Consider the following 20,737-nt stretch of genomic DNA (forward strand, 5'->3'; position numbering starts at 1 on the left):
TCAAAGACCACTTTATTAAGGCAGGAATGTCTCAGACTGAGCTGCATTCCTTATAATTGAATCCCATGTAATTTGTTGCATGTCTGATCTACTTTTAGTTACCAGTATGAATCCATACTTCCTGTCATATTTATGTGATCTCTTTGTTGATAAAATGATAACTTAATCTAGCTGAATTTAACATGGAAAAATGGTTACTGGTTTTATTGGAAAGAATTTACCTGATATTATTTATTTGTCCAGGTAGTCAAACTTGAAGTCTAGTCCAGTGCCATTATCACACAGGCTTGGGAAGAAAAGGCCAATAGCAGCATATCTTTTACAGGGGAAAGCATGCTAGAGGAACAGGCAAGGCAGCTTGGCAGTTCAGGAAGTGCATAAATTAGCCCCATGGTAACTCAAGATCTCTGAGGGACTGTAAGCATAAATGCCTCCTGGAGTTTTAGGTGCCAAACTATTTGTGACTAGATGCTAAAAAATAGCCCACATCATGTCAAAACAAGATCAGCCTACTCTTCATAAAGTAATCTTACACACACAAACATGCAAATATCCAAACACCCACAACCTGCTGGAGAGTTTTTGAGCAAAACAATGCACATAAGCACATGTAGATACTGTGGTCATCCCAGGTTTTCTCCTGCCTGAGCCTTGTTTAGTTACAGAGCTAGAGGCATAAGGATCAAATATGTAGGTTCCAGTTACTTGTCTATTCAGGACGTGGCTTTCAAGTATTATATAGCAGATAATGAAAAGGCAGAAGGATTTAACTCACTTGAGTAATCCTATTTCCTAACATTCATTATCAGTAACTTCACAGCTGCTGTATGGCTTACTTATTAAAATAAAAATTAGGAGGAGAAATCTGTTGATGTCAGATTTATTCTGAGTGGCAAGACTTACCACCTGACATATCTAGGTAATTAGAAGGGGCCTTTAACAGGAGGTTAGAACTCAAATATTACACAGAGTTTATTGCTTGTCATGCTGAAATGAGTCTTGGCCAGTGCAAGGAATTTTCTCAGTAATGTTCTGCACCAATATTATGCAGAGATGTTTGAATAGTTTCTCTCTTTAGAGTCCTCTTTTTTTCTCCAGGTAATTATGTTTCTTTATTCTGTCTGCTCCTGAAATGCCAGTTCAGTGATTGATCCTTAACTAAGAATAAACAGATGAATGATTAGACAGAACCACACATTTTTTCAGGGAAAGCATATAGGTAAGGACAAATTTCTGATTAGAGATTATATCAAGCATGTCATTATATATTTTACTGATTTGGCAGTAGCATCATCAGTTAAGTATTTTTTTTTCCTTTCATTATTCTGTTGTTCCTTTTTCTGAGAAAAAATGGCTTTAAAAAATATTCACTCTGTAGACCTATCCACTTGTTCTTCTGGAAAGAAGAAGAAAGAAATCTGAATTGATTCAGCATATATTTTACTGATTTGGAAGTAGAATCATCAGTTAAGTATTTTTTTTCCCTTTCATTATTCTGTTGTTCCTTTTTCTGAGAAAAAATGGCTTTAAAAAATATTCACTCTGTAGACCTATCTACTTGTTCTTCTGGAAAGAAGAAGAAAGAAATCTGAATTGATTCAGCATAAGTTTCTTTGCTGTGTATTACTCACAGTGAGAGTGATGTCCCAAAGAATATAGGTCTTCAAAGTCCTTCAAGCTTATACAGACATGGTAAAAAATATGGGCAGTATGAACAAAGTACTTGCAGGAAGAACAATCTCCAGTTATTCTAGAGGTGGTATCTTGTCCAAAAACAGTCCTATGCATGGCTTTGTGGAAAGTCTATTTAGCCTCAAGCTGTTTGTCACTAGTGTTTGTTGCATGATAATACTTTCACGCTGATTTTTTTCCTCCAGGATAGCAGAACATTTGTCACCAGCAGGATTGAGACAGGTTTTTATAAAAAATACAAAACTTACAATTTAATCGTCTTTCTTCAGTAAGCACCAAATTCCTACTGCAAAAGAGAAGAAAATTATAAACCAGCAAAATCTTTGTTGTTTTCCAGGAGGGAACAGTATAATAGAGTGGACTGGGTATGGTAATAGAATTTTCCCCAATATATAACTGTAGCATGTCCCCTGTGGTTCTTTAAAACATTCTAAAGAATGTTTCAGTAAACAAAATAAGAGAGTGATAATGAAAACTGAATTAGCAATCATTTGGACAGCCAGTTGTTTTGGGTTAATGTGCACGCCAGTTTTTGGAGATATTCCTTCTGGTTTATTTGAACATACTTAGTTTTCCATCCTGTCAGATGTTTGCAGTCTAGCATACAACAAAAAACAGCAGAATGCTGTGTGTGTTTTTGGGCTGCAGTGTAGCATCTTCACAGCTGACCAACAGCATCCAATAACTGATAATGACTGATTTGTCTTAAACACTTTCACTAAAAGGAAGGAATTTATCTCTTATTAGCCTCTTCATTGACACTTCTGTTTGGCAAAAAGAAAATTAGTGCTTTGAATTAGCAAGGTTGGGGTAGTGAACTGTTGGGAGTAATGCTTTTTTGGTATAAGTCTTCTGATCAGGTTAACTCGGGCTTGTTTTCAAATAGCATAAATAAAAGTTACATGGAAATGTTTCTGAACATGACAATTTTTCTGATCCAAACAGAAATGTGTACCATCTGTCAGAGCAGAGAAAAAACGTTGATGTTGAAGAGGCATTGTGGGTTTTTTGGGTTTTTTAACTGTAAATGTTCAGGACTTTTAAGGGTTCGTTTAGTACTTTCCATGTAGGAAAATACTTTTAACTCAAAGACAGAAAAAGTGATATAGTTCCTTACATGAAGTAAAGGATATAAAAATAAAAATTTGAATGATAAGCCAAAGAGGGACAATATCTCACCAATAATTTCCCTTTCCATTCCACACAGTACTACACATGAAACTACACATGATCTCACAAAGTAGACATACAAAATAATTATTTTAATAAATGCATCTTTTATACATTTAGAGTAATGAATATTAGGGATCTGGTTGGTTGCAAAATAGTTAAATTGGATAGATTCAAGTTCAGTGATATCCTTTATTATCAGTAGCTGAGGAGTTGAGTTTTCAAGTATAATGCAAGTATCTTCCAGAGCTGAAATACATAACTGCCAGTAAAGAAATATGAACTTAAAAGATCTGTGTTGCAACTTGTGCTCTGTGTTGACCTGGTTAAGATGTCCAGCTCCTAGAGTAGCCAACACTGTATGTATATTCATCTTCTCTCTACAAAGATAGAAATTGGATTATTGTTTTTGTACTTAGTGATATTCATTAAATGAACACCTTCTTACTTCATGATGAGATGTGGTTTAGTGATAATATTTGCTCCTGCAAAAGAAACGGGACATTTTTCTATAGCAACAGAGAGAATATTACACAAAATGGTCCACTATGCACCAACACAGGAGAAGATAGCATGAACTTCAATATGAGCAGTATCTCTGCATCTTAATTAATCAGTGCAGCAAAAGAGATGGTGAATGGGAAGTATCGTCAATTCCACGTCTCCAATATCTTTCCAGTATATATTTTTTTTAAATTTAAATAAGGCATATACACCCCACAGCATTAAACTTATGCATTAGAGCAGAGATTTAACAATGACAGAGGAGCATAAAAGGTGAACAAAAATACATTGAAAATATATTCATAATTAGGAAGGATAGAATGACTTCAGGAAAAAGCAAAATCCAACACAAAATAACCCAAATAATTAGAGTGTTATTTTCTGTGAGAAAGGGAAACTTGGAACTAATTCTTGTCAGTAACATTTAAATTTATATTAAATTAAGCTTTAATATTTACTGTAAAATTTCAAGTACAACTATAAAATCCACAATGCAACATTAACTTCTGTAAGCTGTTGCATTATTTTCCAGAATAAAAGGCAATGATTCCTTTTAAAATTGTGACTGTAAAGTGAAGCTGTTTGTGGGCTTCTCATTAATAGAGCAATAAAATGTATAAAATTTACTCCCCTGAATTACCAAATACAGGTACCTGTGCCAGCAAAAAGACTTCACACAGGTACTTATCCAGTGATCCATGTTGAACAATTAGCATATACTCATGGGCTATTAGAGAGAAATCACTGCAGAACTGCCTTTCTGGACCATGGCTGTGAAATAGGGTGTGTTGACAAGTGACATTTCAAGGGATAAGTTTGCCCTTCCTGTTAATCCATACCCACCTGTTAGCTCACTCACTATCTACAGCAAATGGAAGACAGAGCTGACAAAGCCACTTAGGAATCTTGTTTCTGACAAGGAGCACATCTTTCACTAGGCTCTTTATTGGCCACTTTGAAATTCTTAGGATGTTTCCCTAGCATTGCTTTGAATCAGGCCAAATTACATAATTTCTGAGCAGTTCCTCACCACCAATAAGGAACTACCACTGATCATGACTGTTCTCTGCTGTAGCTTGTGTAATGTTAATGATATAAACATAGGCCATGTGCTGCTACTTGTTCCAGTGTCAAAGACTATCAAGGGCTTCAGGGCTGTTTGGGATCACTAATCTATCTCAAACCAAAGTGCATATGGCCTGATATCAAGTAAGAATTTAGCACTTTCTACTTGAGTCTGATGCTGCTTTCCTATATACTGTTTTATGTGGCTTCTAGTGAAGTCAGTCAGGACTGACAGGCAAGCAGAGATCTGTCTAACCTGAGAGAGGAATGTCTTTAGGCAAGAAAATAAATCAAGAAGAATCTTCCATGACCCCATTTATTGGGCATCATGGAGGCCCAAAACTGGTGACCTTCCAGACTGTCATACAGACATTGATATTTTACTTCCCAGTGGCTAGCCTTATTACACTCCATTTCTGTAAGGGCTTATTTCTTTTCACATGGTTCCCTGGAACACACACTTTCACTCATAAGCTCTTGCAGAGTGAAAATGGTAGCCAGATGAAAGGGGAAGCTCCTGGGGCCCTTGCCACCTGCCATCCTATCCCAAAATTTAGTCTGTTTTTTCAGCTGTAATAATTAACTAGCCAGGGATATTTTAGTGCCTTTTCCTCACAAAGTTGTTTATCTATACCTTATATTACTGAGTAATTCTATACTCAGAAGCAAATAGATTAAAAATTTCTGTGATATGTTATACTGCTGTCCAAAGGATTTGGTTCAGAACAGATTTCACAATATAGTAATGATCATGTGGATTTTAAATCTGAGTATTTTGGAGACTATGGGATGCTGCATCTTACTGTAGACTAAGGATATAAGCATCATATAATCAAAAATATTCTGGCCACTAATCTTATAATTTTAAGGTCTTTTGTATTTCAGAGAAACAAGCAACAGAAATTATTATTTTAGGATCTCAGAGTTAGGGCAAGAGTACCCCTTGCAGGCAGGTGAGCAAGGAGCTTAGAAGGATGTGGGTGTGGGTTTCCAGGGGAGGCTGATTAGGATCACTGGGGCCTCTTGTTCTTATGGCTCTGAATCCAACAGGATTCCCTATTTTAATACAAATATAAACAAATCAGTCCACAGTTACTCTACAATGTAAAAGCTCATATTTAGGTAGTGTGGAATCCTCACTAAAAAATAATAACTCACTACTTTTCACAGAGGCTGATACAAAAACAAGATCCTTATAGAAGCATCATAGGTCCCGTGAGATGATAGAGCAAACAAATTTTAAATTGACTGAGATGTCCTGTGAGAATCAGGTTCATGATATACTGGTCTGTAAGAAACAAACTTAATTACTTCTTTGAAGTTTAAGGAGTTTTAAATTCCTTTTTTTTTTTTCCTGATTTTCTTGCCTGGCCTTCTCCCAGTAAACAATTTTAATATGATATTAGACTGATGATCAAATCAGATTTACTCATAGGCTTTTTATTCCTATTTAATTCCATGGAATTGTTTTTTTAGAAAAGACAGTGTTTTTCCAAGCATGTCCTGGCTTTAGATGCAGATGTAATTTGCCCTGAAGATATGATAAAGAAGTGACATTTTCTGCCATTGTATTTAAGAACCTAATACATAGCTTGACTTTTGTATTCTGTTTTTATTATTTGGACTAATCTTTTGTTAGCTTGCTTACAAATTTTTGCTTCTACAGAGAGGCTAGTAATTTCCTTAATTATTGCACTGGATTTTTCATTGAATAGTTTATGAAATCATTATAAGGCCAATGAACTCATTGTTCAAAGCAAACAGGATTAAAGTTCTACTGTACTTCAACAATAAGACCTTTCCTAAACCTCCCTTTAAAACCCACAGTTTTGCCTGTCTTCACCAGGATTTTGCAAATTAAATTCTGATTCTGACCTTGCATAAGACCAACATTTCCTCGATGAAAGTTTCAACAAATCCATCTCAACATTTCAGCTCTGACCTTCTCTCTCAGTGGAAGAAAGAACATTTGAAAAAATGTTAAGCAAATACCATGTGAAAATATGGGTGGTTTTTTAGCTTCAAATCAGGCAGAAATTTGGAGCTCTGACTTTATGGGATGACTTTCTCTAGGACAGATAATGAAACTCAGATAAGGTTCTCCAGCTGCATGAAATACAAAGGTAAGAATTTTAAACCTTTTTTTTTTTTTTTTTGCTTGAAAACATGCCTGTAAAACAGAAAAAAATCCTGTTTGCTCTCTATCCATGCTCAAAAGCACTGTTGTCAGGATCTTATTACAGCTACTAAACCACATCATTGTAGTCGAGTGCACTCTTCGAACAGATAAGACCAATGGACATGACAGTGTTGGAAAAAATATTTTGCCAAAGGAATTAAAGAGAGAAATAAAAACCTTAAACATTTTAGTTTTAAAAAAGGATGTGATACTCTCAGTAAAATGTGCTTTTATTTCTCATGATTCTAATTTGGGAATTTAAATTTTTTTAGGCTTGAACACCTAACAACTTATTTTACCAACTCAGATGACTACTATCACATTTAAATGCCACTGATTTTCAGCATCCTGAGACTACTATATCTAGAGGATCAGAATCTATTTTACCTGAGATGTCAGTCCTCTTTCACTTAGGCATCAGCTAAGAGATTTTCTTGCTACTGAACAAACAATCCAAGTTCAATGTAATGGCAAAGAAGATGAGAGTGTCTGTGTTTGGGAGGAGAGTTAAAACTATTGCAGCTTTTCATGCCAATAAAAAAATATATCTCTGTGAATTCAGTGTTGCTGGCAAAATCCCAGTCTGAAATAGGATTTCTTACTCACTTAACATATTCTTCTGGTGTGAAGGAATAATTTCTAGCAAAACGTCTTATGGAAAGCTGGTTGCTGATTTTGCTAGGCACACTTACTGAAAATTAGTTCTTCTAATTGCCAAAAATGCTTCTTTTCCAAATGTTTCTACCTTGATTCTAGCCAGCAAGCAAGATATACACTGATGGGTAGAGGAGGTATGAATCAAACCATGAGGTGAGTTACAATCTTTTCTATTGCTTCTGAAATGAATAGATCCTCACAGATATCAAATCAAATTAAAAATATAGTTCTGTATAAATAATCTGTTAATAAGATTTATGTTTCTGTTAATTTCCATCAGAATGGAATGTAATGACAAGGTAAAAACTAATGACATGATACCTGTAGTCTTGCACCTCTGGTTGCACCTCAAATTATTGTGTTGGTAATGTACAGAATACATGCTTAAAAACTACTTTTTCAAAAGCAGAATGTACCTGAGCTATGTCATGCTTGAATTCCAATGCAGCTGAGAGTTATTGAAAAGTGTAATGCCTCATAACTATATTCTACAGTCTTCTGTTGAAACTATTTTCTTTTCATAAGTGCATGATATTTTTCTCAGATTTTATTGATATCTTTATAACTACTAGAAGGGAAAAGAGTAGCTGAGATTACAGTGCCTCTGAAAACTTAAGTTCTCCTTCCCAGAAAAGCTTTATACTTCTTAAAATCATGTTACACTTAAGTAACAGGGAAAGAAAAGAAAAAACATTCTCTGTTTTTACTCTGCTATTTTTCTTTCAGTGTTGTGGATACCTGGTAACACTTCAGAAGGTGGAAGATCAATGGAAAGATAAACTTTGATTGTGACAGGCTTAGGATCCAGCCCTATGTACATGATTGGTTTTATTACCCAATTAGTCTACTCCTCCTCTTTGAAAAGCATGACATCCCAGACATAGATTTAGTTTAAAGAAATAAAAACCATGATACTATCTCAAAACTCAGTATGTACAGTATTGTCTGTCATTTCAGTTTTCCCCTCATTTATACTTAACATTAAGGAGATCAATTTTATAATGGATCTCAAGTGTTAGCTAAAATCTATGAGTGTATATATATATATATATATACACATAAATAAATAGTTGTTATATATATATGTATATGGGTGTATGAATACATATATATATTTATACAAAGATTTAATCTGTATTGAACTTCATTTTGTGATGCTTTGCATACCACTGTTAAAAGTTTGCTTTATAATCAGCACTGCCAATACTAAAGTAACTATTTTAAGTAGCACAAAGATGAATGGCATATTTTCCATGGCCAGACTGTGCATTAGTTAGCATTGTGGATAAAATCTGATGGTTTCTGGAATTTTGATTTTGTTTTGAGACATAATTGTCATGTTTCAATAAAATTAAAATTAAAGAAAAAGGATGCTCAAGTTAAAGAGCTCAAGCTAAATTAAGCTTTATTAAGATGTTTAAACCAAAATGTATATACAGAAAAAATAAGAATGCAGTCCTGAAAGTTGTTGTGTGAAACCTCTTCCAGTGACTGCAATCAAATTATATGTCAGAATTACTGCATTAGAACTCTATAGGTGAAATAATCCTCTCTTTGTTTGCTTGCTTGGTTGTTGTTGACACTTTGAATTTGCATAAATTTTTTAATCCAAAACATTTGGGTAAACTACTGAATACCTTTAATTTCCCAATTCTTTCTAAACATCTTTGTTGATCTCCTGACGAACAACATTAATGAAGATTGAATATATGCCTGGCTACCCTTACCAGTCATTTTGATGACTAATATTGCTACAAGGAATTAAAATTTTTCATATAGAAAGGAGTTGGCTTAGAATTTGAAATTTCAGTGACTACCAACCAAGTTAAGAAGAAAATTTCTTCTTTAGTACAACAGTATGGTTATACAGGTATGTGAAATTGTGTAAAAAGAGCTTAAAACAGGGAGTTAGATGACAGTTTTTCCAATTATTGTCTTTCCTTTTCAGAGATGTCTGCTGGAAAGGGAAGGTGATGATGCTCACAGATGATACTGGCAGTGACCTAAGGAAGGAGAAAAAGCAACAGAAATAAGGTCTTGTTAAAAGACCGCTTGACATAAGAGTCTTTAGTCAGAGAGCACATACAGACTTCTTGTATTTTTAGTAAGTATCAGCCGGCAGAGTTTAGCAAAGTAAAGATTCAGGAAGTAAAGATGAAGGTATGCTGGTTTAGGCTGGGGTAAATTTTCTTCCCAGTGGCTCATGTGGGGCTATGTTTTAGATTTGTGCTGAAGATAATAAGATTGATAATAAAGAGATGGTTTTTTATTACTGAGAAGAGCTTACACAGAGCCAAGGCCTTTCCTGCTTTTCATACTGTCGCACTGGGGATTCACAGGAGGCTGAGAAGAGACAGAGTCTGGACAGGTGACCCAAACTGACCTAAGGGATATTCTATATGATATCATGCTCAGTATATAAAGTGGGGGGAAGAAGGAGGAAGTGGATGGGGGAGGGGAGGAAGGGGCAGTCAGAGTGAAGGCATTTGTCTTCCCCAGTAACCATTACATGGGACAGGGCTCTGCTTTCTTGGGGATGGCTGAACACCTGCCTGCCCATGGGAAGCAGTGATTTAACTCCTTGTTTTGATTTGCTTGTGTGCATGGCTTTCATTCTCCCTATTAAACTGTTTTTATCTCAACCCACAAGTTTTTTACCTTTTACCCTTATGATTCAATTCTCTCCTTGATGCTGCTGGTTGTGTGAGTAGCTGCATGCTACTTGGCTCCTGTCTGGGGTTAAATCATAAAAGAAAGTAAAAAAGATTGTGGAACACATTGATATTTAAAGATATAAAGGATAAAAGGGTGCAGAATAATAACTAGAGCACAGACTTTTGGACTTTGATATTTACCATGCATGCATGGTAGAGGAAGAGACAGTTACATGTCTTAACAGTTCAACAGCAAATTTGCTGGACTGCAGTGGTAGAACAAGAATAAAAAAAAACCAACCAAAAAACCCCCACAAAAAAAACAAACCAAACCAAACCAAACCAAAACAAAAAAAAAACAAGAAAAAACACGCCAAAAAACAATGAAAGGAAAAGAACACACACACAGAGCAAGCCCATTAGAGGGAAGAGAAAACAAGAAGGAAAGACATAGATCAAATGGTAGAATCATTTGCAGAAATAATGAAAGAGGGATGAGAGAAAATTGAGCTCCACACAGACAGAAAACAGCAGATATTTGTGACCACAAAAAAAAGCAAATCAGAAGGCATGTTGCCAAAGTATATTCAGGAAATAGAAAGGTTTTGCTATCAGTGAGATGGTATCTGAGAATAGTTCAGTCAAAACAAAGTGTCTCACAGACAATTTTTCTTCTTAAAAGCTTTGGTTCAACTGCTAAATATGTAGTTTACATCAGTATTAATGTCTCTGGCAGATGCCTGTTGAAATAGGTGAAAAGAATGAAGTTCATGTATTCGAATGGAGAAATACAGTAGAATGGAGTATGCATAGAGGCTTACACCATAGATTTTTAGCAATTTGTTGCAGTGAATGCCAGTGAAATCAATTCTACAAACATACAAAAAACTTGTAGAATTTTAGATGGCCATGCACTGACTTTATGGATCTCTGGGAAAAATGCTGAAGTCACCAAGGATTAATAGTAATTCATGCAGAAAAGAACTAGTCTCACATGGAGGACTTTATGATAGGAATATTGTGTGGCATCCACAGAAAAAGAGCTTCTCAAAAGACAGAGACTAATATCATAGCACATAGCTTTGGGATTATGTGGATTATGTGTTGTTCACAGATGAGAAGAATTCTAAACTAAGAAATTATATAAAATTGTATGAAGTCATGTAGAATCTGATGCTGATTCCCCAGGTACTTTTGCTTTCCTCCTACTTCTCATAACCTTTAAGTTTTGCCTCCTGCTGGAGGTAAACAGGATAAGAGTAATCAGCTGCTAGTAAAATCCAGATTGTCAAACAGCCATATTCCTAATATAGAACTTTATACTAAAGAAAGTAACAGATTTATTCAAGTTGCCACATAAATTATATGAGTTGATGATGTATTTTCTTCTTTTAAATGTTCACAACAAAAGGGATCATAACAAATGTTTGCAAGATGAATCATCTCCACCTCATCTTTTATTTTAAGATTTAACAATCTTGTACAGTTGAATCCATCCAACCAACAAACAAACAAATCCTCTAACAAAATCTGTTCCTTTCAAAGTGTGTTCTCAAGTTTTCTATTATCACTTGGACACTGAAATAAAACCCCCAATGGTTTTAGTGCTAGTCATTCCCCCCCACACACCTAGAAAAACCCACAACACAACTCTTTTGTGGACAGTATGGAATATTGAAATATTTCTGTATTCATAATCCTACGATGAATGCTACAATGATTTGTCTAAATTCTATTTTTCTTTAGACAATATTGAAGACTTCTATGAATGTGAACAGAAAGATACAGGCAGCAGTTTGCAAGGCTTAAGCTTAATGCACAAAATTTTGCTTCAATGAGCCTTCTAAAATTGACAAAATATTTAACATCATATTTCTTAGGGCAGTTTACAAAGAGAAAGGTATCAAAAAGAGCATACTTCTGAAGAAGGGGAGAAGTAATCTGATGAGCTTCCTTAGAAAGAAAAGAAAGTCCTTCAAGGATGACTGAACCAGCCTAACATATATTTTCTAAGCTCTTTCTGAAAGAGGCTTTGTTTCTGTGTTGAGTCTAAAGAAAACACAGTGAGAGAAACAAACCAAGAAAACCAGCCTCTGTGACTAATCTCCTTTAAGTTAAAACATATTGATTCAAACTTTGTGGTGCAGTGCTTGTTCACTGGTCAAAGCCTGATATGAGTACAAGAGCAATTCAGCTACAGAATACACATGACTTTGATTAACCATCAAGCTAACAGAGAGAACAATCTCAACCCCTCTAGAGAAGAGGAAAAGAAAACAATTTCTAGAACCTTTCAAATCAGGCAGCTAGTCTCTTCTATCCTCTAGCTAATAAGCTACTCTCTGCATGAGTCCTCTTTTTGACTGGGAGCCTTTTAAATTTGCCAGCTGGAAAACAGTCTTCCATGTGGCTTCTCATCTCTGGCACCTATTTGTCTTGACAAACAGGGCCAGCTGCAGTTCTGGGTCTTTAAAGAACTATGTGGCCCCATATAGTTGCCCCATGTATATCACTGCATTAATGAAGATGTCTTAAGACCCAAGCAGAGGATTCACCTAGTGGAGAAAATACACTTTACTTGCATAGGATCTCCTTCATGCAGAGTATGACAAGGAGATTTACCTTAAACTTTCAAACCTGTAGATATTCGGCTCATTTGAAAAGAGTTACAACACACCATCTGTTCTCAGTCAAAGCAAAACCTAAACAGAATAAAAATAACTTTAAAATCATCTTTCTGCTTCTTCTGAATCTCTTGAGGTTGAGCACAGAATTAGACCTCCATGTTATTTATACAGCATTCTGAGGTATGCTGGATGCTTTGTAGATGAAATGCAATGACATTTTCTCAGACCTTAGAAGATAGTTTAATTTTAAACTAGCTGCAAGTTATAAAAACTGGATAAGGGGAGGAGTGAAGGAGGAAAAATATTACACTGATATTAAAAAAAATTTAAAAGACCCATGCTTTGTAATTCCCCTGTAATAACTCTGTTCACAATTTTTTGTTGTATTTTATTTTTAACATACTTTCTTCTAGGCTGAAAGTTAAAAAAATTCCCTCTATGTTTTCTCCATCCATGATTTTGTGGCATCCTGAATTGGCATTCCTCTCCCTTTTATTGAATTACCCATAACAGCAGCCTATCAGTCCCTACTTATATCGCTTTACAAAGCAGACCACTCAAAAACCAATTTGTGGTGTGCATATAGAGATAAAAAAGGGGAGAAACATGCTGTATAGGGAAACATACTCACTCTTTATCTTAGGTTGAGTTCCTTAGTAAATGGCAAGACTAGGTTAATAAGAAACCCATACTGGAAACACACACAAAGCCATAAAGATTCAGATTGTCCTTTTTTAATTAGTATTTTCTGTGATTTACTGTACTCATAAGAAATGTTACAATGGGCATCATCACCCTACCAGAGCAAAAGCTGGACAAATGGGACTAGATATACACTTTTTTTCTGAATCTGTTGCAAAAACTTAGGAAATAAAGAAAAAAAAAAGTTTGAGTGTAATCCATTACACTCAGAATTCAACAAACTTAGTTGCCAGAGTAAAGCAGTCAGTCTAGGTCACTGGGCAACTCCTTTTTTTTTATAGTTAAGAAGGTGCGATGCAGAGGATCAGCTCACTAGCTTTCTCTCTTTGGCAGAGGCTTGTCTTCTTTGCTGCATCTTGGACTACATATCTGCTTATTTGCTTTCTTCAGAGATCTATGGTTTTCATTTGTTCATACCTATTGGGTATAAGCCTTACATTTTATGGGACAGAGACATGTTAGTAACTGGTATAAATATTGTTTCTAATGTACATTGGACTTACATTGTTTGTATGTAGTATATTTGCATAAAGTTATGAATAATAATATGGATTCATTGAGGTAATTGAAACAATAGAAGTGCCTACTTTCTACTGAGTATTTTTTCAACTGTTAAAATGTTATAACACTGTACAACAAGCAATACTTCTATGTGTAACATGCATTCAACATCTCAACATATGCACAATTAGCATCAACCTACTTGCTAATGTGCTCACATTAGAGCTCACAAGATTTAACATCACATTTTTGTTGATCTTTATAATATATCAGCTGCTCCTATTGAGCAGCTCTTTTCCTCTTTGACTCTTGGCTGGTAATAGGGATTCGATCCATCAGACATTTCAAAATGTGCAACAACTCAACAAAACAGATTGGTTATGCTGGATTGGCTGCCAATAAGAAGGACATGACCACCATGAAGCTCTAGTAGATGTTTTATGCTGATAGATATATACCTCAGTGCCTACTGTTCACTCTGACATAGTGACCATCACTGTCAGCTTGATCAAATTCCCATCAGGGAAGAAAGTGTAGGAATGTTGCACAGTTGCATTAATGTGTGTGAAAGAGTGTGTGAGTCATGAGCCAGTGTCTTGTGTCCTACGTTATGTACGACACCTGGCACACCTGTAGTTTTACGGTGCTTGTTTATAGCAAGTCATGGATCGCCAAAAGACCACCCATACCATATGATATACCAATCTTCAATATAGCAATAATTTCTAACAACCTAGATTTATTTATATCTTCTGCGTAAATGGAGAACAGTTGACCACATTACAATAAAAAAGTTGTGATACTTGTAAAATGGGAACTCATTGAAAACTTATTTTCTAAAGTAGTTTTACAGACTGTGATGAGAAAGTAGTTTTACAGACTGTGATGAGAAATATTGTTTTCTGCATAGCTTGGTTCAAAATCTCAGTTAATAGATGTTCTTGACCTGGACAGAAACTTCTTCAAGAATTAATCTGAGAAGTTGTAAAGATTTTGTAATAAATATATCAGCAATCCTGCAGCATAGACTCCTCTTCTACTAAAATACCTTGATATATGCCAGACGAAGAACATTTAAAGGCAAATATAGTCTTATTTATGTATTTGCATGCACACTTAATGTGTAAGCCAGTTGGAAAATTTCACTTCCCACATTTTAATATCTTAAAATGGTTTTTTTTTTTTCCACATAGCCCCATCCCCTTTACCACCACCACCATCCCCCACCCTGGCCCAGGGAAGGATTTCCAAGTTTCTTACAGAGAACTGAAAACTAAAATACTTTGATCTAGAAATTCCACAGCTGTATTCTCTGGAACATTTAGTTTGAAGTACCCCATGTTTTAATTTCCATTTTAGTCCCTTAGTCAGGCTACTGTCTATAATATTTTTATATGTTTTCTCTTCATTGAGTGTAACAGGTGACATGACCTTACCTATATCACGGGAAAGGAAATCTGGTGGAGAAGTAGAATGTATGTACAATTATTAAATGTTCCCTTCTCCCTCAACATGGCTCTAAATATATTTCACAATTCAGCTGCAGAAAAAAGAAAGAAAAGAGAGTGAGACATTTTACCTTAGTATAGATTTACCTTAAAAAAATGGACACCAAAATAAAGGAAAATTCTTCCTTTAACTATGAGATTAAGCTATGAGAGAGAATTTATTAATTTTTTTCTTCTACCTGCATTTCGGCTTACAGAAAAGTTTAATCTTTCCAGCCTTCTTTCTAACATAGACATAATTTTTATGAATCTTGAACAGTAAGGTTACAATGGCCTTTGACCATAGAACTACCATAAAATAAGTGACTAATCAGTATTCATTCAACTTTGTTATACATACTCATTGTTATGATACTACTTGCTGTTTCAGTAGTGATATTCATGCAATGCAATTTACAAGTTATTTATTTCATATGCAGTGTTTGCAGCAATACCCAGAACACAGTGACTTTAATTGAACTGTTTCCAAATGTCACCATTTACTAAGGACATGTCAAGAGATAAAGATGAATGCATGATAGATGAGCAGATATAAAGGTGCTTAATTTCCTATTAAACTGCACTAAAAAGTCCATACAAGTCTCTTCTACCCACTCACTACTTCTGTCTCAATTTACAGGAATTATAAAGATCTACCTCTTCATTCAAAAATGTATCTCTCTTTTTTTTCCAATTTCCTTTTGTTTCTCTTTTTGATATTCACTTTGTCACAAAAAGACAGGTATCAACCCTTGAGGAAAGATCTTGACACAAGTCAAAGACGTTTAGAAACAGAAAACTTTCTTTCAGTGAGAAAGACACTAATTTATACCAGTTTTATTGCAGTGAGACAAGACAAATCTTATGAAGTTCATATTTCTTATGAACTTAAAAATCTGACATGTAACTCCAAGCACTTTTCTCAGAACAAAGACAAGACATACTTGAACTGTAGGCAACATTCCCTTAACAGTTGATAGTAATAGAATTTTCGAAGTATTGTAGTACCAAAAGAATCAGCTTGCTCTTAAATGGAAAAAAATACTCCTAGGAAAAGGAAACATGTCCTAATTTTTATGTAGGATTACGTAGTTTTTTGTACTGGAGAAAAATGTTTTACTAATTGCAGTGAAATATAGCAGGCAAACAACATATTTATCTCCTCACAGATAATATTACTGTTTGAATACATCTGATATTTGAAATTACTCACCAAATGAAATCCTAATTTATATCTTCATTGTCATAATTTGTATTTCAGTAATCCCATAATGGAGCAAACATATTTGCATGGAAATATCTTTTTGAAAAATTTTAAATTTCCACCATAAAAAAAAATATATTTTAACCAAAAACTCCATTAGAAACTACAACCCCCAATATGAGGAGCAGGAGTAATTTGCTCCATGTGTTAATTTGTGACATATTGGTTCAATTGCTCAGGAGTGACTCAAGTTCTCCAATTAATCAAGAAATATTTACATATGTAGGTCTCTATTTAATAATCCAATAATTATTAAAAAAAAAAAAAAACAACAAGAAAATGTGTAGTGTTTTTTATTTTCCTCATGATATTGCTGCAGGCTGCAAGGAGCTCTATAGGCAAACAGTGAAAGTCAGTTCAAGTCCTAAAGAGCTCTCAGTCAAACACTACTCTTCTGTGACAGCAAAAGAAGGTTCTGTCTGAAGCCATTTATTTCCTCAGCTTTAGTTAGATGAGAAAGTAAGCATTAGTTTATTTTCTGGTGTGGTAAATTTAGACAAGGAGAAATTGAGTGACTACATGAGGCTGAGGAAAGTTGATGAAATTAAGTGGGAGCATATAGTTAACTGGGTGTTAATCCTACAGCTTTAACAAATAGTTCAGTGGTGTAAACATAATTCTGTACATCCATTTTACATAGCTGAGTTACTGGGAGTATTTTGTATCTGAAGTTCAGACTGCTTTAGTCACACAAGAAGCTTTTATTTGAGAGATTTCTCTTTCTCACTAAATGAACATAAATTACATTACAAGTAATTGCCATAAAGAATTTTGAAATCACCTTCTATAAGTTTTCTTTAACATTTGCAGAAAATATTATTTTTCCTTCTGTCAACACTTCTAGTAGTGTATTCAGCTGACAGAATATCCATTAAAATTAACTAATGGAGGTGAGAACACAGCTTTCAAATTCATTTTAATCTTGAAACTTTCCCTTTTTGCGTACTTGATTTGAGGGAAACTTTGACTGAAATATTTCAGATTAAATGAAAATTTTTTACTCTTAGAAAATATTAGTGGCACACAAGGACATACCTTTTTGTGGCTTACAGCTTTACATATATGGGGATTGCACAAATGTGTTTGATCTGTTCACATTATTTTAGGTAAACAATGGAGGAGCATTTGATTTCCAAGTGCTAAAAACAGGAGCACTGATCAAATATGCTAAAGCATGTCCATTTCTGCATGAGAATAATTCTTGCAAGTTGCTATTCAAAATGTGCTTTTGTCTATGATGTAGTTTGCATTCTTAATACAGCTCATACATGTCCTGTAAATGTGTCAGTATTTTCATGGGTATACATTGTAACCAGTATGGCAACTGAATAGTTAAATACATGTCAGATACAAATTTTTAATTTGATTCAAATGAGGGAAAAAGTCCCTCTCTATGTCTAGCTCTTTGGTGTAACTAGGAACAAGATTCAGTGGTAAATGAAGCTACAAGAGGAATAGAAAACTTTCAGGCTTTCCAAAATTCGATTCCTATGAACACCCATTCTTCTGCACAAGTAAGAAAGATTAGAAGTCACAAGCAAACAAAATCCAGTAATTAGATAGAAAGAGAACAGCCATTAGTAGTACCTTTTGGGAAAAGGTATATGGCATTTTTGTACAGCTATTGTATTGTGGAATGACACCAGGGAAAGTAATGTTCATTTCTGTTCAGTTCTGTGCTTAAAAGCTGTGGTTTGATGCTTGCCAGTAATCCATAAATTTATGTCAATGGTACTGTATGAATAAATAGACCCTGGGAATTTATCTTATTTGGTTCATGTAGTCATAAACTTTAAAACAGATACTAAAGATATTTTGCATTTAAAATTTTCCATTCTTGCCTAGGATTTTAAGCAATGGTCTTGCTTAAACAGGATAATTATCATACAGTCATAGTTTGGAAGGGAGGGGACCTTAAAAATCACCTTGCTCCAATCCCCTGGTCATGTGCAGAGACCAGGTTGCTCAGAGCCCTATCCAAACTGGTCTTGAACACTTCCAGGGATGGAGCATTCACATTTTCTCTGAGAAACTTGTTTCAATGCCTCACCACTCTCACAGTCAAGAATTTCTTCCCTAATACCTAATCTAAACCTACTTTCTCTGGGTTTGAAGCCATGCCCCCTTATCCTATTACTGCAGAACCTTTAAAAAGCCCTTCTCCAGCCTTCTCATAGGCCTCCTTCAGGTACTGGAAGGTTGCTCTAAGAGACCTCTCCTCCAGACCGAATATCCAAACTCTCAGCCTTATTTCATAAGAGAGGTGGTCCAGCCCTCTGATCATCTTGATGCCTCTCCTCTGGACTCACTCCAGCAGGTTCTTGTTCTTCTCATGCTGGAGACACCCGAGCTGGATGCAGGTGGGGTCTCTCCAGAGAAGAGCTGAGGTGCAGAATCACATCCCTCAACTTGTTGGTCACAGTCCTTTTGATGCAGCTGAGAAAGACATTTGGCTTTCTGTGCTCTGAGTGCACATTGGTGGGTCATGTTCAGCATCTTGTCAACCAACATCCCCAAGTCTCTTTCTCAGAGCTTCTTTCAATCCATTCTTAATTCCCATAATTATATGGAAAATAATTTAGCCTAATACCCTTCTAAGACTATTCATAATGGATTAATTGGAAATGCTATTCAAGAGAGTCTGCTTTGAGATTTGCCAAAAGTGAATTTTAATCCAAAATGTGTGGGTGTTACTTTTCTTTGATTGTTTAAATCCCCCATCACATGCCACTGCATAACATTATTACCACTTCTTGATTCCCAGCAGCAACTTGATGCCATCCAATTCTCCAAGAGAATTTTAAATATTTAGAATACTGTCCAAGTATGAACTCATCTGGAACACCAAGAACTACAATTAAACTAATTAAACTCTTGCAATCTGGCTTTTCAAATTATTGCAAATAGGTAGAAACCTTTAGCTGAATGACAAAGTCTATAACACACTGCATTCTGCAGTCCCTTTTGTTAATTGCAGTTTGTATTGTCAAGATTTTAATGAGCTGATAAACTTGTTCTCCAGCACTATTCAACAAATTATGTTGTGCTTATAAGTCCATAAATTAGTATATTGAGTAAGAAAAAAGCCATTAAATTCATTGCATACTTTTCTTCTACATATATTGCATGCAAATAAGACCAGCTAGAGGAGATTCTGTTGAACAGTCATATCTACTGGGGCAAAATTATAATTATTTTTCTCACTTCCACATCTTAAAGTCACATATGTAGGAAACTTACTGAGACACTAGTTTGCTGTTTAGGACTTGAATAAACAGGAGATAATTTTCTAATGGTTAGAAAGTAAAAGAGTGCAAGAAATTGAAAAGTCAAAATCAAAGACAATATGAGTTATACATAGCACCAGTATAGGATCAGGCCCTTTGTCATTCAGCTTTACACTCTGTGTCCAAGTCATCCAATCAATATTTATATCTGTTAATTTTTTCCACTTTAAAATAGTCATCAATGCTATCTCACTAGCACCCAATATATTCACATCTCATAGCTGAACAGGCTTATTGCTATCAGTTTCTGAGTACTTTGAAAGTGTGAACTGTTTAGCAAGACATAAGTGGTGTGCCAAGAGCCTGAAGCATCAGCTCTGAAAGCACAGGCTGCTTCACTGATGGCCTGCAGAGTCCCAGATGCTGGGTCTATGTTACTGTGTAGAGCAGCCCTCAGGGTAGCCTCAAGGCCAGAAGAGCTTGCCATCCACCTTGATTGCTTCTTCAGTCATCCCAAAGGCGAGCTCTGGGGCAAACCTGCTGATACTCCTGGATGGCATTGGGAATTGGTGATGTACCCAACCCATCAGCAACAATATTTGCACGTATCCTTTAGCTATTCTATTTGCCATTTCATTGACATCAAGTAGGGAAAAAAAAAAATAGTCTGGGGATTATCCCTTGAAGATGCCCTCAGGTTCTTCCCAAAAGGACTCAAAATGTTTGCTCTCATAAGGGCAACAGGGACTTCAGGCAACCTTAGTTGCCTAAAGATTAAAGATATAATACTGATGATTAAAGATATAATGAATGCAAAATGTGTACCTCTTATTTACAGGAAATCTGAAGTCTTCACTTTAGCTACAGCATGGAGGTATTCACAGAACAGATGAATCTGAAATAATGAAATTATTCTACATAATTTAAAAATGTTATCTTCCTGAAAAGCATGGTGCTGTGATTCAAAGATAGTTATTCTCAATCTATTTATTATGCATGTATTCTTGG

The 20,737-nt window shown here is 35.2% G+C and overlaps 1 long non-coding RNA gene across 1 annotated transcript; it reads left to right on the plus strand.

Annotated features, from left to right (window-relative positions):
* The first annotated feature begins 6,442 nt into the window (after positions 1–6,442).
* Positions 6,443–8,196, plus strand: LOC110478553 (uncharacterized). The gene is made up of 3 exons (XR_002466775.3): positions 6,443–6,554; positions 7,367–7,420; positions 7,994–8,196. It is a non-coding gene; the product is annotated as an uncharacterized LOC110478553 (long non-coding RNA).
* The last annotated feature ends 12,541 nt before the right edge of the window (positions 8,197–20,737 follow it).

The sequence above is a fragment of the Lonchura striata genome, chromosome 5 (assembly GCF_046129695.1).
Source record: "Lonchura striata isolate bLonStr1 chromosome 5, bLonStr1.mat, whole genome shotgun sequence".
Classification (NCBI taxonomy): domain Eukaryota; kingdom Metazoa; phylum Chordata; class Aves; order Passeriformes; family Estrildidae; genus Lonchura; species Lonchura striata.